The sequence below is a fragment of the Artibeus jamaicensis genome, unplaced genomic scaffold (assembly GCF_021234435.1).
Source record: "Artibeus jamaicensis isolate MK-2021 breed Jamaican fruit bat unplaced genomic scaffold, CSHL_Jam_final scaffold_474, whole genome shotgun sequence".
NCBI lineage: Eukaryota > Metazoa > Chordata > Mammalia > Chiroptera > Phyllostomidae > Artibeus > Artibeus jamaicensis.
In genome coordinates this window covers 36,773,130-36,790,681 of record NW_026522046.1, presented here as the reverse complement: position 1 = coordinate 36,790,681, position 17,552 = coordinate 36,773,130, and the positions used below count along the sequence as shown (strand labels likewise).

General features: G+C 40.2%; 1 pseudogene; it reads right to left on the bottom strand.

Annotated features, from left to right (window-relative positions):
* Positions 1-13,133, bottom strand: part of LOC119056727 (eukaryotic translation initiation factor 3 subunit F-like) — a 65,562-nt pseudogene extending 52,429 nt beyond the window's left edge.
* Between the last annotated feature and the right edge of the window lie 4,419 nt (positions 13,134-17,552).

The following is a 17,552-nucleotide window of genomic DNA, read 5'->3' as shown; positions in this document are numbered from 1 at the left end:
CCTGGTACTCATTGGCACAAAGGTGGTAACTCAATTCATTAGAGAGGATGATGTCTATTAGTGACAGTGTGAAGAAAGAGGAAGAAGAGGATAAGTAGAGAAAGCTCTGGTATTTACAGGATGGGTAGATGAAAAGAAGCCTGTAAAAAGTAAAGAGAAGGAAAAACCAGGTGGGTAGAAAATAATGCTGATTATATAGTCAGTTAAACAAAGGTACATGAGAACTCCCAAAAGAAGACTGGTAGGAAATAGCTTTTAAGTTCTACAGAGAAGTGAGAAAAATTGAAAAGCATCCTTTAAGTCTAGCATCAGGATGATGATGAACATGCCTCTCTGGTTTAATGACAACTTTTGTTCCTCACTGTCCTAACTGGGATAAGGCTTAGTGTGGTCAGATGGCCAGGGAAAGAGGGGTCAGCTTGGGGATTGTATGTGACTATAATGTCCACAGAGGGATGGCATGACGGAAAAGGATTTCTCTTCCCTTCCTTCCTGTCTTTATTGCTTTAGTCATGCCTAGAATGTAATTACTCTATACCAATCAACCTTTTTCTTTGGGTCCTGTTGTATGTTTAATGCACTTTGAATTTATTTCCTTCCTTTTCATGCCAACTTTTTCAATGCATACACTCACTACATGATCTGTTTAGTTTGTAAACTTTGAAATGGAATCTTAGCCTCCTGAAACTGCTTATCGATGACCTATTTCTACTGAAAACCAGTAGCCTTTTACAGTCCTCCACCTCCTGAGTTATTCAGCTGCATGTGAGTCTGTTGAGAGTCTTCCTTGGAAGAAACTCTTCCTCTTCCTCTGTGTCACCTCTGTGTCACCTTTTCCTCTTCCTCTGTGTCACACTCTCAGTCTTTCCCCCCCTGGGTCTTATATGCTCCCACAGCCGAGTCACTGGAGTTTCTCAAGGACCAGTCTAGCTCTCTCTTCTCTTTTACACACTAGTTTCTTCACAGAGTTTTATGTAGTCAGAGTTTTTATCATAAAGTTGATGATGAAAAATATTACATCTACACCCGTGATCTGAGCTTTTAACTTGTACTTAACTTCCGTATTTCCCAACCACTAGAATCTTACTGTCTTCTCATTCTTCAACAGATTAGCTCACCTTTTGTCCTAAAGACCTCTTCCCTTTCTAGGTTTTTTTAGATTATACAATCCAGATTAGTATCTGTCCTAAGCTGTGTGAAAACACTCTTCTCCAGGTGCTTGTAGATGTCTTGAGGACAGCACCAAGATTGGTGTTTCTTGTATGACACTTCAATACTTAAACAATTTTTAATTTTCTTTTTAATGAATTTATTAAGGTAACACTGGTTAATAAAATCACATAGGTTTCAGGTGTACAGTTCTATAATACATCATCTGTGTCAAACCAAATCATCTTTCACAAAATCCCAGCTGGACATTCTTTAACAATGCCAATGTCATGAAAAAAACACCACCAACAAAGCAGACCGAGATCCTGACACCTGGCACCTAAATGCAGCAGACTCTCCTGGTAGAGCGAGGGGAGCGGGGGAAGGGAATTCGCTCTCTCTTTCTCTTTCCTTCCTTGTCTGATAATTAACTACTGTGTCTACTTTCTAAAAATGTTAGTGTTGTAGATGAAAAATGAAACACAGGTGAACACCAGAGTAGAAATGGTTGTATACCCTATAATAATGTGATATTTCTTTAGGGATTTGTGTTTATTGTCCATCTAAGTTCATTGAATATCGAGACAATTAGAATGTGAGATTTAAGTGTATTAAATATTAAGGGTCATTTAAAACAAATATACTAACCAAGTGGTTTTTTCTCTTCTTTGTTAATTATTTGACTCTGGAACTTAATGTCACTAACATGTTTTCCCATAACCCTGGTTAAGAAATAAGTAAAAAAAAAAAATGTAATGGAACATTACAATGGGATATTTAGCAAAATTTTATGATTCACAACTTGGAGAATGCAATTAATTATAATTGCTTTCATTAAAATCCACTACAATCTGATTTGTGCTGCTAATTAGAAAAAAGTCTATGGGTGGAAAATTCTGTGTTTAAGAAATATTTTGTTTTGTGTGGTATTGAGGAAAGCTTTTTTAAAACTTCCATGTGTTTGATTGGAAGAATTATACTAAATATCAAACAAATTATAGATGTAGTGAAAAAATTAATGGAACAAACTTTCTGAAACAGAGCCTTATAAAAAGAAAACATTTTTTTTTCATTGAGTTTAACAAAAGGATCATTTCCCTTATTCCCACTTAATATACCAGGTTAATCTTAGAAAGTACATAGACCTGTTGAGGTATTGTCTGGTTGAGAAATGACTAAAATTCTATTCTGGACCAGGTCACTTGGGTGGTGGTCAAATAATAATTCTGATACTATTGGGGTTATATTTAGAATGATTGAAAGCTCAATTTGAATTTCTTCAGTAGCCGAGTCACTGCAATGTCCCTGTAATTAACTTTTTTTGCACCTCAATTTTTCTGTTATAATTTAAAGGGAAATTTTGTTCAGAGAATGTAAGATATTATTTAATAATGATAAAAAATTGAATTTAGAAAAAAAGAAAAAAAATATGAATAAAGTCTTGCAGGAATTTTGCCAGCTAAGAGATGAGGGCTGAATGTGGGTGAATTATAATGGAGACAATTGGAAGTCACCAGTATTTCACTTTGGTTTACCCTGAAGAAATATGTCTCCAAGATGATATGTTTCAGGCCCTAGGTATCAGCTTTTTTTTTCTTTCAAAATTGCTTTGAGAGAGAAAGAGAGAGAGATCAATTTCAGTGTTCCACTTATTTACATATTCATTGGTTGATTCTCCTATGTGCCCTGACCCAAGATCAGACCAACAACCTTGGCATATCAGGATGACATTCTAACCAACTGAGCAACCCGGCCGGGGCCCCTAAGTATCAGGTTTATTTGATGTGTTGCTACTGTGTTTTCATTCATTTGCTTTACTCTACCAAATAGCTATGCATTAAATACCATCTTCATGGTGAAGTTCTAATGATTGGTGATGGCAGTAAAGCCTGTGATGAAGTTACAGCCCTTAATCTCGCTAAGTTCTTCTCATTCATCCTCACCCAGGCCTTATTCCAAAATGAGAGTCATTTGTAAGAATCACAAGATGTGCTTTATACTCTGGGGATTGCAGTATTTGGAAAATGTGTTTCTGGCCTTTGAATGCATCTTTTTTTTTTTTTTTGCTGCCTCTACTTGAAGCAGCAAGGAATTTGAGACTAAGAAGTAGAACTTGGAAAGCCTGATACCTGTTTTAAATAGATCGACTTCTGGATCTATTTGGGGGGAGATGCCCACTGTGAGTTCCAATTGTGTGGGTACAGGTTCTATTGTTAAGGCTGTGCTTAGTGATTTTATGATACATGTTTAGGTGGTATCTGAGAATTAGAAGATGGGAGACAAAAGAATGTAAGTGTAATCCTGTTTTAATATTTTCCCTACTCTAATGAAGCATCTGGGTTTGTCCTTTCTAATTCACAGGGTAATCTTTCAAAATAAAACTGGTGTTTACTTTTTTATTTTTAGAGAGAGGGAAAAAGAGAGGAGAGAAACATCAATGTGAGAGAGAAACATCAATTGGTTGCCTCTTGCACGTGCCCTGACCAGGGACTAAACCCGAAGCCCAGGCATGTGCCTTGATGGGGGAATTGAACTGGCTGCTTTTGCTTTGTGGGACTCCGCCCAACCCACTGCGTCACTGCAGTCAGGATGGATAATCTTTAAATAATTACAGAAGTGGGTTTATAGACAGGTCAGTTCTTTTCCAGAAGAGAATTTTATTTCAGTTGTACTTTTCTCTGTATTCTGTCTCCTTTCTCTCCCCTTCCTTTCTCTTCATGGTTATATCTGCGTGGCATTTTCACATGACAGGTCAAGTCCAGGCTATTCCCGTAAGGGCTTGTCAGTCCTAAAGGATATTTTCTGAGAGAGAGGAAATTTACTGCTCCTGGAACCGGCCACCTTTGAGGGTATGTCCCCAGGCCATGCCTCCTCTTCTGGGCTTCTCTGACCCCATGCAAATTACGATCAGGAGGGAATTTCCTCATCTAAAGTCTCCTCACTTCAGTAACTTTCTAAATAGAAGGGGAGAACCCAGAAAAGTTTAGAAAAAAATTTTAGTTCTTCCTGGCATTTGCATGTCTTTTCTTCCCTGAACATCACTTGGACATGAGGAACTCTTACTATGTTTTAGGAACAAATATGAATCAATTCCCTGGAAAAATGACTTTGATTTTGGTCAACAGCTGGAGACTACCCTTTTCTTCTCCAGGAGCTCCAGTAGTACAAGGGATGTTCAATGTAACTGGGAAGAAAGACTACAAATGTTGCTTGTTATTCCTGTGTGTCCCTTCGTATAAGTATAAACTCGGGTAAGAATATGAAATATGCACGTACTTCAATTTTCTTAATACTTAAAAAAAAGTATATACTGTGGACAGCCATCTAGAAATTTACTTCAAGTTTCCATGGACTCTCTTATGTAGAAACAGACACCATCATACTTGTTTTCTAAAAAAGTGAAGAAGGGAGATGACCAAGAACAAATGTTTCAGGGTCATTGATTATAGGACTCTAGAAGATTGTAGTGTGTGGGTGTGTAAGAATGAATGAGGGAGGGGCCTTGGCCTTGGCTTACGGGGTTGGAGTATTGTTCCATAAACTGAGAGGTCATGGGTTCTATTCCCCTTTAAGGCACATGCTTGGGTTGCAGTCCTGTCCCCAGTCAGGGCAGGTGTGAGAGGCAACTGGTGGTTGTTTCTCTCTCCCTTCCTACCCACCCCCACTCTAGCATCAATAAGCATGTCCTCAGGTGAGGATAAAAAAAATTAATGTAATGAAGGAGGGGAAGAGGGAGAGAGGCAGAGGGAGAAGGGAAAAAGAGAGGTGGTTGAGGGAGGAGAAAATAGAGTGTTTGGCAAATAAAAAGTACATATCTATACTTAAAACATAGACTTCAGCTTAAAATAATGCAAAGTAGAAAAGTGGCTATAAGGGACTACTAAGGAGAAAAGGATTGGTGACATCGGGTATTTTTCACTAATTGAAAATTTCTAGAGCTGTGTTTTAATTTCCTAAGGTATGTGAATAAGTTCTGTACTTTCAAAGATGTATTCCTCCTCCTTATAAAAAATTAAAAAATCTAACAAGGAAACGAGAGACAGACTCATAGACAGAGAGCAGGCTGACAACTCTGGCTGGGGTGGGTTGGTGGGGGTGGAGGGGTCGAGCCAAAAAGCAAAAGGAATCATGGACGTGACCAGCAGTGTGGTGACTCTGGCGGTGGGGGAGTCGGAGGAGGGGATAAGGGAAATGCTAAAGGGTAATGGAAAAAAATAGAATAAAAATCGGCCTTGGAAAAAACTAGAGGTTTATCAATAAGAAAGTTATAACTTTTCACTCAACTTGTTATTTTTATCTGACTTTTGTGTTTTCCTTTATCCACCTGTCAAAATGGTCAAACTGCTGCTAAAAAGGATTCAGTAAACTTCATATAATTATTTGTAATAATATTAGATCAATGAGTTGGAACAGAATCATCCTTTAAAAAGTTGTAAAGTAGCGTAAATTAAGTACATTCAAACATTTTGCCATAACATAGGAATATACAGGGTAGCCAAAGAGAAAGTGCTGATATATTTACAGTTTGAAACCATTCTCTTCATAGTGAAATATCTATTAATACTTTTGTTTTCGGATAAGAAAATCCATTTTCCCCTCAAAATCTATTTTTGACTTTTAAAATGTTATCTGTAAAGGCATGAAACTGACCTTAGATATGCACCAAATTAGTAAACTCAGGTAATGCTTTTCTTCCTTCTTGGTTCAGCTCTTTCTTTTTTAAGAGAGAAGAGAAACATGGATGTGAGAGAAACATCCATAGTTTCCTCTTGTATGTGCTCCGGCAGGAGACTGAACCTGCAACCTAGGCATATGCCCTGACCAGGAATTGAGCCACAGACCTTTTGGTGCATAAGACAGTGCTCCAACCAAGTGAGCCACACCAACCAGGACCCTGGTTCAACTCGAATAATAATACATGTTTCATACTGACTGATTATTGATACTAGCATATTTGTAGACCTAGCATATGTTTTTCAATGTAATTTAATATAAAGAGCAAGTTCATTTGGAAGTCCTTTGATGATTAGTATTTACATGCAGCAAATGTTTGGTCCATAGTACATACTCAATAAATGTCTGTGGAAAGAGTGAAATTTTCAAATTGACTATACTAGATATATTGGTTTGCTTTAGTTTGCCCCATGAAAATAGTTTGCTTTCTTAAATTTCTATGCTATTTTGCAACTTTCTCCCATAAGTCATAACTAAACCCAGGCCTTGTAAATATAGATGTACCTGAACCAATCCATCACCAGCTCTACAAAAATAATTTAAAAATTGTTCAAGGATTATTTCTTTGGATAAGTACATCATGTATTAATTGGTCTTCAATTCAAATAGTAATTCACACAGAAAAGTGAAGCTTTATAAAGTATACAAATTAAAAGTGACAGTGAAACACCTAACCTTATTACACATGATTGTTTTTGGATTGGGAATACAGACCAGCTATTGCGCTCTTGACCTACTTGCCACAGTTGAGTTCAGTTAACAGTCAACTCTACGAACTGTGCTCCTAGAGTGCTGATTGGGTGGACACACCCACCGCCCACCCCACTAAACACTTGTAGGCACTAAGAGACCCAGACACATATTAAAGAAGAGGCGAATAACTTTGAGAACAACTGGATTCCTATATTTCTCCCGATTCCTATGTAGAGAAGAACTTTGTGATGAATAAAACCTTGGTGTTTATAAATACCCAAATAATTACAGTAAACCATTTCAAAGTTATAGTCTAGATTATGAAAATAACTTTTCCTGGAACACGAATTACTGGATTACCTACTGTTTCAAGAAAAGTAAATAAATATCTTACAGATGCAGACTTAGACTTCTAGGGTTCCTCGTTTGCCCTTAATTGATGAATCTCTCTCTTATCTACTATGCAATGCTCCTATTTTTGTGGATTATTGACTTTAGAGAGATTTTTAATATAATTCATTCACTCATTCTTTAAATCTATATTGAGAGTCTCAACAGGTTTGTAATGGGGGTAGAGAAGTAACGAAGACAGAAATAGCCTGTCTTCATGGGGTATACATGAAGAAGTTCTTATACATAAAAAATTGCTAAGAAGGAAAAGCTTAATGTACTATCATGAGTGTAAAAGTCAGGAGGAACAAATAAGAAAAACAGAAGTACACAACATGCTGGTTTTTCTTATGTCCCTTTTAAAGCACTTCTGTCTACCTAGAATGCCCCCTTCAGGGAGACATCACTGACCACAGTCCCACTCCCCAGGCTGAGCTAAGGGCCCGTCTCTGCCCTCTTCTGGTGTTCTGGGCACACACGTTTGTACTTCTTTTATTGTCTTCAATATGTTATTCGAAGTTCTCTCTCCATGCTTGTTTCTATCAGTGAGTCGTGCTCCTCATGAGGACGGTGACAGATACAAAAGCATCTGTCACAACTTAGTGCTCAAAGCAGCTACCAAGTTCATGTCGTGTCCTTTTTTTCAGCTCCCACACCAAATTTGTGAATGGCAGCCTGAGAGTAAATCCAGTTTCTCTGCTCCCCCCACAAAAGTGAAGCAATTGCTCCTACTTGAACCACAACTTGGGCTACAAATTCACAAGACAGATCAAAAGTGCAGTAAATTGTTTGCATGGAAAACACATTAGCAGATTCTAAAAAACCATTAAACCAACCAACCAATGAACTAAAGAAGCCTCAACAAAAGAACAAATTGAGTATGAAAAAAAATTAGAACAAGTTCAACATACCTAGAGGAAAAAAATCATAATAATAATGTGTGTTAAACACAGTTCTTTTCTAAAAGTTTATGTCTACCTTTTCTCTTCTTTATGTAACTTTTCCTCTTTAAACTTAAATGGCTCAAAGGTAAGAGGGATGATACATCAGTTTTTCTTCACTTTGAAAGGAAACCTGAGAGTATGGAAAGATCTCCAGAGTTCCTGTCCTCTAACTGCCTGTTCAGTGAGGAAATCCCTTCTTGTGTCTGTCTAGGCTGGGCTAGGGCAGACAGCTGCTCCCCCTTTGGCCCATGCCACTTTTTTGTTCACCGGTTCCAGTTGTTGGAACGTCTTTCTCCATCCTGAGCTGAATTTTCCTCCATATTCTAGTTTGTTCCTGGGAAGTGATTCCACCATAGGATGGGTTGAAATGCTGTCTTCTTCTGTAAATTAAAAAAATCCCAGGTTTTTTTCAGGTACATTTTGACAGCTCTTCTAGACATTTTACCTTCATAATAACCTTCTTCCTTTAATGCTCCCTATATTGCAAATGCCCCTGCTAGAATGTGATGGGAAACCTGATTTAAGAAAATTTCAATTCAGGAAACAGGAATTGAGCACTTAATGATGTGCTGGACACTGTTGAGCCCTGGGGCTGTGTCAGTGAACATGATCATCTGTCCTCCTGAATAACACAGTTTAGGAAAGACAGACATTCAACGAGTAATTACAAGTGGGAGAAGGGTAATAGAAGAAGTTGTAAAGTTGTCTAGAGCAAGAGGAATTTAATTAATCCTGGAGAATCATGAAAGACCTCCATGATGAAGAGATGTTTAAGCAAAGACTTAAACATGAGTAGAAATTAGTCATGATAACAGAAGTCTAGACAATGGAAGTGGTACAAGGGGAGGACTCATAGTTGAGAGGTATCCAAAAGTCCAAGGGAAGAGGATGTTTAAGAAGAGGACTCCAAGCAGAGAGGGACCTGGCTTGCTACCACCGTTGGGTAAGGGGGAAGTCAGCTGTTCAGAAGGGAGCAGACAATTCACTCTCTTCTTTCTGTGTCTTGCTATGTTCCTTTGACATTGCTTCCTCTACTTATTTGCATTAAAGTTTTAATAACTGTCCTGATTATTTAAACATATTACCTCAAAAATAAATGCTTTTAAGGTTTTATTTCTGAAAAAAGTACTCAAGCCAACAATCTGTTTCCTTCCTATTTAAGTATACTTTTGTGCCACAGTGGACACTTAGAGAAAGACTAAAAATATTTAAAGAATTTAGCAACAAGGAATTAGTTATTGGTGACATTGCAAAGAGCCCTTAGTGGCTTAATGGGAGAGGCAGCCAGGTTGCAGTGGTTGTGGAGAGAATGGTAGGTAAGCTAATGGATACAGAGAATGCAGACACTTTAAGGAATCTTAGTTATAGAGGAAATAAGGGAGACAGGGCAAGTGTCTATTTAAAAAAAGGAATAAAGGAATATCAATTTTCTTTCAAAGACTTCCAGTCAAGATGGCAGCCTAGGTAAACATGGCTTGCCTCCTTGCACAACCACATCAAAATTACAACTGAACTCTAGAACAACCATCAATTAGAACTATCAGAAATCGAGCTGTATGGAAGTTCTACAACTATGGAATTAAAGAAGAGACCACATTGATACTGGTGGGAGGGGCAGTGATGCAGAATGGGCTGGTCCTGCACCCACATGTGGTAGATAACAATTAAGAGGGATATCTCTGGAGTGAAGGATTCCAAGCTCACACTAGGCTCTCCAGCCTAAGGTTCCAGTGCCAGGAAGATAAGTCCCCATATCTTCTGGCTGTAAAAACCAGCAGGGATTGAGGCTGAGGAAGACAGAGACTGCTGGACCCTCTGGCAGTTCCTCTTAAAGAGCCCATGCACAGACTTACTCAGACTCACTTCCTCTGAACTTCATAGGGGCTGCAGATTGAAAGCCACCAAAGAAATATGGGGAGGTGCTGAACTATCCAGCATCAGGCTGAGAGCTGGGGTCAGCTTTCTCCCAGAGAGAAGTGCTGGCAGAGTCCACTGCCCCTTCTCTAAGCCCTCCCCACTCAGAGCTACAGAGCTGGCACGTGGGTGCCACATCTGAGACTCCGTCAACCTGACTCGCACTGTTTGCCCCACCCTGAAATCTTGCCCTACCCAACTGTCAGGCCCACCTAAACTGTTTCCAGTGACTTTTCCATACAAATTGCTTGACTTGGCCCATGCTTCAGATTTTCCTAAATTCTCTCAAACATGCAGAATCTGGCTTCAGCAAGCCCCATACCTCTTGCTAAGTTGCCCCAGGCCTGGCATTAACAGCAGCTGGCCTGGGTTTACAGCATGGTCTTACCTGGGCACCTCCAAGCTCAGAACAAGGTGCAGCCATCTGCAGATCACACTTATCTGTGTGACCCTGGTCAGAACACAGGTGGTGGCTGATCTTGGGCATGCCCACAGCAATCAAGGACCAACTACAACAGAAATGTGCACATAGCCCATACAGTGGGCACACCTCAAGTACCCAGCTTGGGTAATAGCGGAGGCTGTGCCACTGGACCCTCCAGGACACCTACTGTAGTAGGCCACTCTATCAAGCTTGGGAGACATAGCAGCTCTACCTAGTGCACAGAAACAAACTCAGGGAAGCTGCCAAAATGAGGAGACAAAGAAACATGACCCAAATGACTCCAGACAAAGAGCTAAACGTAATGGAGACGAGCAAGCTACTAGCTGCAGAGTTGAAAACACTGGTTATAAGGATGCTCTAGGAACTTAGTGAGAACCTCAACAGCATAAAAAAGATCCAGTCAGAAGCAAAGGATACATCAATTAAACTAAAGAATACTTTACAGGTAATCAACAATAGAGTGGATGAAGCCGAGAATCAAATCAGCGATTTGGAATATAAGGAGGCAAAAAACAACCAATCAGAACAGCAAGAAGAAAAAAGAATAAAAAAAAAAATGAGGATGGTGTAAGGAGCCTCTGAGGCAACTTCATGTATATGGACATTTGCATCATTGGGGTCCCAGAAGGAGAAGAGAGAGAACAAGAAAATTGGAAACCTAGTTGAAAAAGTAAAGACAGAAAACTTCCTTAACTTCATGAAAGAAATAGACATATAAGACCAGGAAGCCCAGAGAATCGTGAATAAGATGAACCCAAAGAGGCCCACACTAAGACACATAATAATTAAAATGCTAAAGGTTAGCCCTGGCTGGTATAGCTCAGTGAATTGAGCACGGGTCTGTGAACCAAAGGGTCACTGGTTTGATTCCCAGTCAGGGCACATGCCTGGGTTGAGTGGCAGGTCCCCAGTTGGGAGGCATGAGAAGCAACCACACATTGGTGGTTCATTCCCTCTCTTTCTCCTTCCTTTTCCCTCTCTAAAAATAAATAAATAAAATCTTAAACAATTAAAAGGCTTTGGTTAAAGGTAAAGAGAGAATCGTAAAAGCAACAAGGGAAAAGCAATTAATTAACTGAAAGGGAGCACTAAAAGGGAGCCCCCATAAGACTTTCAGCTGATTTCTCAAAAGAAAATTTGTAGGCACAAAGGGATTGGCAACAAATACTCAGAGTGATGAAGAGCAAGGACCTACAACCAACTCTACCCAGCATAGCTAGAATTAAAAGGCAGATGAAGAGGTCCTAGAGAAAAAAACTAAAGGAGTTCATCTTCACCAGACCAATATTACATGAAATGTTAAAGTCTTCTTGAAGAAGGAGGAGAATGAGAAGAAGAGGTGGAAGGGGAGGAGGAATATGAATAATAAAGTGTCAATAAATATATATCTATCAATATTTGAATCTAAAAAACAAAATAAACATGCAGAACAGAAACAGAGTCAAAGATACAGAGAATGTTCTGATGGTTGCCAGATGAGAGAGGGGTCAGGGGGATGGGTGAAAAAGGTGAAGGGATTAAGAAGTACAACTTTGTAGTTACAGAATAGATGTGGAAATGTAAGATGCAGCATTCAAAGTAGAGTAGCCAAACCCATGGTCTTGGACAATGGTATAGGGATTGCCTGAGGGAGTATGGGAAGGCTAAATGGAGGGGTGTCAAGTGGGAAAATTGGGACAACTTTAATAGCATAATCAAGAAAATATAATTTAAAAAACAAGAGAGATTTTATGATGCACTGAATCTCCCCGAACTTTGATCTTTGACTTACCAGCCTCCAGAACTGTGAGAAATAAATGTTGGTTGTTAAAAAAAAAAAAAAAAACAAAAAACTTCCTTCAGGGAGACTACAGCAAGATTAAATATTGCTGGAAGGGCACTACTGTTTTTGGACAAGTAGGACATATAGGAAAAATAGTTTCCTCAAAAGGATGCCTGATCCATGGCCTTTTTTTGCTTCCAATTTGGTTCGGAAGGCAAATTTGACACATGAGTAATGATAAAGATAAGACATCCTATAGTAAATAATGTAGTTGTATGATGAAAAAATATAAAAAATTCAGTAGCATATATTGAAGTGACAATACATTCAAAAGGTGGTAGTAAGCCAACTTGGACTGGAGGTTTAGAAATAGAAAAGATGTTGGAGCTTTCCTCCTTTACTTTCAAGCAATTTGACTTTGGACAGGTCATGTAGCCTTTTCAAACCTCTGCTTTCTGTATGGAAAGAGGGGATTGTGATGCTGAACTCAATTTTTTTATGTTTGTAAAGAAGAGATAGTCCTTGTAAAACTCCTACTATGGTTAATGTGCAATAAATGATAGTTCATATAAAATTTAATAGAACATGGGGCTTAAATGAAAGAGAAACTATTAGTCTATCATGCTTTGCACATAGTAGGTGTTCCCAAATAGCAGGGGAGATGGAAGAGAGGAGTGGAACACACATTGTGAGCAAATATATGAAGCTCTAAGGACATCTGTGAAGGCCGAGGGGACACATCACCGGGTGGACAGACCATGCAGGAATTCCATTGTGTTCGTGATATTAGGAGATTCTGAGAGTTCAGGTACTTGGAAACTAACTCACAGACTATAATCCATGGAATAAGTGTTCATTATATTGTTTCTCATAATAGGTACAAATCTTAGCCCGAAATGAACCAGTAGTATAAAAAACATAACTAAATTTTAAAAAATCTTCAATTCCCCTGGAATTAAATTCCCCAGCCACCACAAAAACTGTTTCAGTTTTTCTTGATTTGTCTCTAAATTTATGGGGAATTCATGTAATTTCAAGGTGGCATATGACCCATCTTGCCCTTGAGTCACCTGTCCACGCAGATATTTGATGACCAATCCATGGTTCCATGTGGTCCCTGCTCATTCATCCATGCAGTAAATCACCCGACGACTCTCATTCTTGGCCACGTAGGTAGCAGGCTCAGTGAGTCTCCCTGTTATTTTCATGCCAGGCTTGAGAACTGAGGCATCATTCTATTGCTTTCATGCTATTCTCTGGCAAGGGACTTCCCCTGGCACATATCTACGCCTTTTTGTGCCTGCTGTCTAATCTGTAACTTTATCACTTCTATGGGTTTATGATCTAAGAAGAGGGGCAAGTATCCACGTTTGTTCTCTGTTTCCTAAACCACGTCAGGGTCTGGCTCCGTCACCGAAGTTTTAGCACGAAAGCAGAGTGAATACAGTGTTTCCCTAAACGGCCACGCTTTGTCTTTCTTCTGCTCTTCCCCAGCCTCGCAGATTATTTCCCTAGTGCGTAGGGGAAATCCCTCCCCGTATAAATCTTGATGGTTTCCCCTAGATTCATGTTTGCCCTTAAAGCAACCCTTTTATGGGTTTAGGATTTTGGAAAATATAAACCAGAGACTTATAGGAAGTTTCTGCTTTCCACCCCACCCTGTCGCACCCACATCCTCAGGAAATAACTCAGAATACGGTATTTGCCTACACGGAGTGAGCAGGTGGAAAAGGGAAAGTGGGAACTTTAGGGAGAAATTCATTTATATTTCAACATCCTGTGGTAATGACGATGCATTGCCATTACCTTACAATTTGCTATGCAAATTGGGAATTGAAAGAGACCTTACACTAGTTATTTCAATTTGGCCAGTCTCCCCCAGCAAGGCACTTCGGTACATTTTTATTCATCTGTGTTCTTCATCCACAGTGTTTGGAAAAAAATATTCTGTACCGATTCCTTTAGCTCAATTTATGAAAATTCAGATTAGTTGGCAGAAATGTTAGTGTCTGGCGATCACAATTCTGAGATCATAGCGGCAACATTTTAAGTTAGTTATATGGATCTTGAGCTCATTCTACAAAGCAGCTGACGGCACCGCAGGCTTTCCTCTCTTGGAAGAGTCCTGCACAGCCGAGGCTTATTTTCTCTCCAAGGTTTCTCGGTCACTTCCCAAGGGCATGGAATTGTTTTTCGCAGTTTTGTGGTGAGTAGTGGAACATATAGCATCTTTACTTACATTTTTCTTTAATACAGAAATCAGTGAGCAGGTTGGTGGAGTTTCACTTTTAGTCCCTGCCTTCTGGAAATAAATCCCTGATCTGTGCTGTGCAGAATGAACAAAATACCAGGATGAGTTCCATTCAGGAGCAGGTTTTCTAATCTAAGGAGTGTTACATGGGTTTGTGATTGCTTTTCCGGCCTCGTTTATCTATTACATATCCCGCTTCACGCTGAGTGTCAGATAGTTTAGCATCCCCAAGAGATACCTGTGGGATTTGATGTTCTAGCCTCAACATTTTCAACGACGCAGCACAACTGAAATGGGGAATGGCAAGGGAGCCACTCATGACATGAGTATTCAGTATTGCTTTCCTAAATGTCCAAATAAATATTTGGTTCTAGGTTTGAATATAAACGTCCAGTGCTACAGAGAGGAATTCACGGTGGAGAGCAGTACAGCCCTTTGGGAGACTTTCTTCAAGAAACTGCTGATCTATACTAGCCATAAAAGCACAAGCGTGAAGGCAGCCGTAAGGCTTCTTGTCACCTGCGATGGCAGCAGTGACATTGTTCAAATGCATTTTTACTGAAACTGTGCATGATATTATTCTTGAACAGTTGACGTGTTGGGACCATCTGGCATGTCATGGCACCAGCACCATATGGTGAAGTGCCAAGGGCAGGAAGCCGTGGTTTGTTTCATTGTGCGTTACTAACAAAAGACTCAGGAGTCAGTAACTGACATTCCTGACAGTGTCTTCAAGTTGCAGAGCCCACCCTTAGATGATACAACAATGGACAATAGGGCCATGATTGTGTGTGTGTGTGTGTGTGTGTGTGTGTGCGCGCGCGCGCATGTGCCTCCATGGACTTACAGTATGTGGAGTCACCCCAGGGACCCATGAAAGTCTGGTTTTGTGGCTGGAGCAGATAAATTACAGAGTGGTGTGGCTGCTGACACATCGCTGTTTGACCCGAGTGAAGTAATCCAAGCAGACAAACATTTGGAAGGGTTAGGGTTTCATTTTGTTTTGTTTTCTTCCTGACTCCAACACACGATACAGAAAAATGAGGGAGGCCTCTTAAATTCCGCTTCTGCCTGTGTCCTATATCAGTCCTAAATTCTGCTTCTGAATGCATCCTGTGTTAGTCCTGCAGTCAGCACTCACCTGGGACAACACACCAGGATTAGCAGACTTCAGGGCTTCCCTCACAGGTAGTAGGAAATTCCAGGAGGTGCAGGCTTTCCAAACTGCTGCTGCTTCTAGAATGTTTGTCAACAGGTGTCCGCTGATTACAGTTCTGCCGTAGCAACTGTAGTGACTAAAATGACTGCTACATTGGACTCAAAACTTTACAGAGTGGCTAACTACTGGTCTTACGAGACAACTGTGTTTAAAGCCACAATGATAGAGTTGACATTTCAGGAGTCAAAGAGACTGAAATGAATTTGGATCCAATACCCCGTAAGTGTGATTGGGGTCAAATTACTAAGTCTGCTTGAATATCATTTTCATTATGAAGATACTAATAACTTTCTTAAAGATTAGTTGAGAAAAGAAGTATGAAATCCTCTGACAGATTTCGGGCTTAGTAACTTTTAGGTGAATTACTTAAAAATCCCCATTTCTAGTGTCCTTTATCCTATAGAAACTTTCAATAGAGTTTAAAGTAAAAGGGGTGTACCTGTCCACCTGATTTTTAATTTTGTTTTTCGAACAGTGAGTGTTGTTTTTTCCCCAGGTTCCAGCGTGATGGAGAGGATACACTTTCAGATTTGTGCATGTGTTTTCCATTTCTCATTTTGCCTCCTAGATTTTAAGAGATGGGTGTCTGTCGTTGAAGAGGAGAGGCTGTGAGAAAACTGTAGTGAGTCAGCTCTGTTCTCAGCAAAGCAGAGAGAATGTGGATTGCTTAACGAGGGGCAGGCTTTCAATGAGGTTGCCCTTGAGACTCGTTCATTTGTGGGGGCGGATTGCACTCTTACTTGGCACGGCCGGTCTGGAGGACAGTCTGCACTGGTCCGTTTTCAACCGGATGCTTAGTCCATGTGAGCATAGTCAGTATGCTCCCACATGTATATTTATTCATGCTTTCATAGATCCATGCATTCAAGAAATAGGTTACCTGCTGGCACAGGTAAACCACTGGGCCAGGTTACCTGGTCAGGGCAGTTTATCTGGGTAAATGGCCTATATGCGCAGTAGGGTTGTGGGAGTCCTAGTTTGTAAGAGGGTTCTCTAGAGAAACGGAACCAATGTGTCGTTTCCTTGTTTATTATAAAGAATCGACTCTCCTTGACCTGCGTGGCTAGTTTGGTTGAGTGTCTTCCTGCAAACTGGAAGGTCGCCAGTTCAATTCCCAATCAGGGCACATGCCTGGGTTGTGGGGCCTGGTCCCTGGTTAGGGTTGTGTGCAAGTGGCAACCGATTGATGTTTTTCTCACACGTCGATGTTTCTCTTCCTCTCTTTCTCTCTCCTTTTTCGGCTCTCTAAAATAAATAAATAAATACAATCTTAAAAAAAAAAAAGAACTGGTTCACGCAGTTGGCAGGCTCCAGACCCACAAAGAGCTGATGTTTCAGCGGGGACGGCAGGCAGGACAAGACTGGTGCCCTGGCTCAAGGCAGAGGGACAGGAGGGGTTCTCTCTCCCTCAGGGGGAAGTGCCAGCCTTTCTGCTGCATGCCAACCTTCAACTGATTGGGTGCGGCCCACCCACCCACTAGGGAGGGAGACCTTCTTGGCTTACCTAACCCAGTGTCCATCTTACTGAGATGCACCCTCACAGCCGCACTCAGAATAAGGTTTGACCAGACATCGGGTCATCCCGTGGCCCAGTCACGTCGAACCAGAAAACGAACCACCATACCATTTTTACTGTTGAAACAGTGAAACACTGAACTCAGTGAAAAATCGTATTCTGAATTAAAACTTGTCTTTAGAACTTCTGTTTTCCAGAGCTTGACAATTCCTCTCTGGAGAGCCTGTCATTTCCTCATGGCTCTGGTATTTATTTTATGTTTTCCTTAAAACTGCAAGTACTCCTAAAAGTTACTGATCGGCATCCTGCTTTAGAATGGTACTAAAGTTGGTCTGTTCAATGGATATTAAAATATTCAAATGTCAATCCGGCCCTCGGAAAGGACGAATATTTAAATTTTTAAAAAATGTATTGACATTTTGAGGATATACTGTACAAGAGAACATCTGTTTAACATCCCACAAGTCCTTCATAAACATTTCCCACCTGCTCGTGTGCAGAATTTCCACTGGCGTGATTGTCTCTATTCAATTGC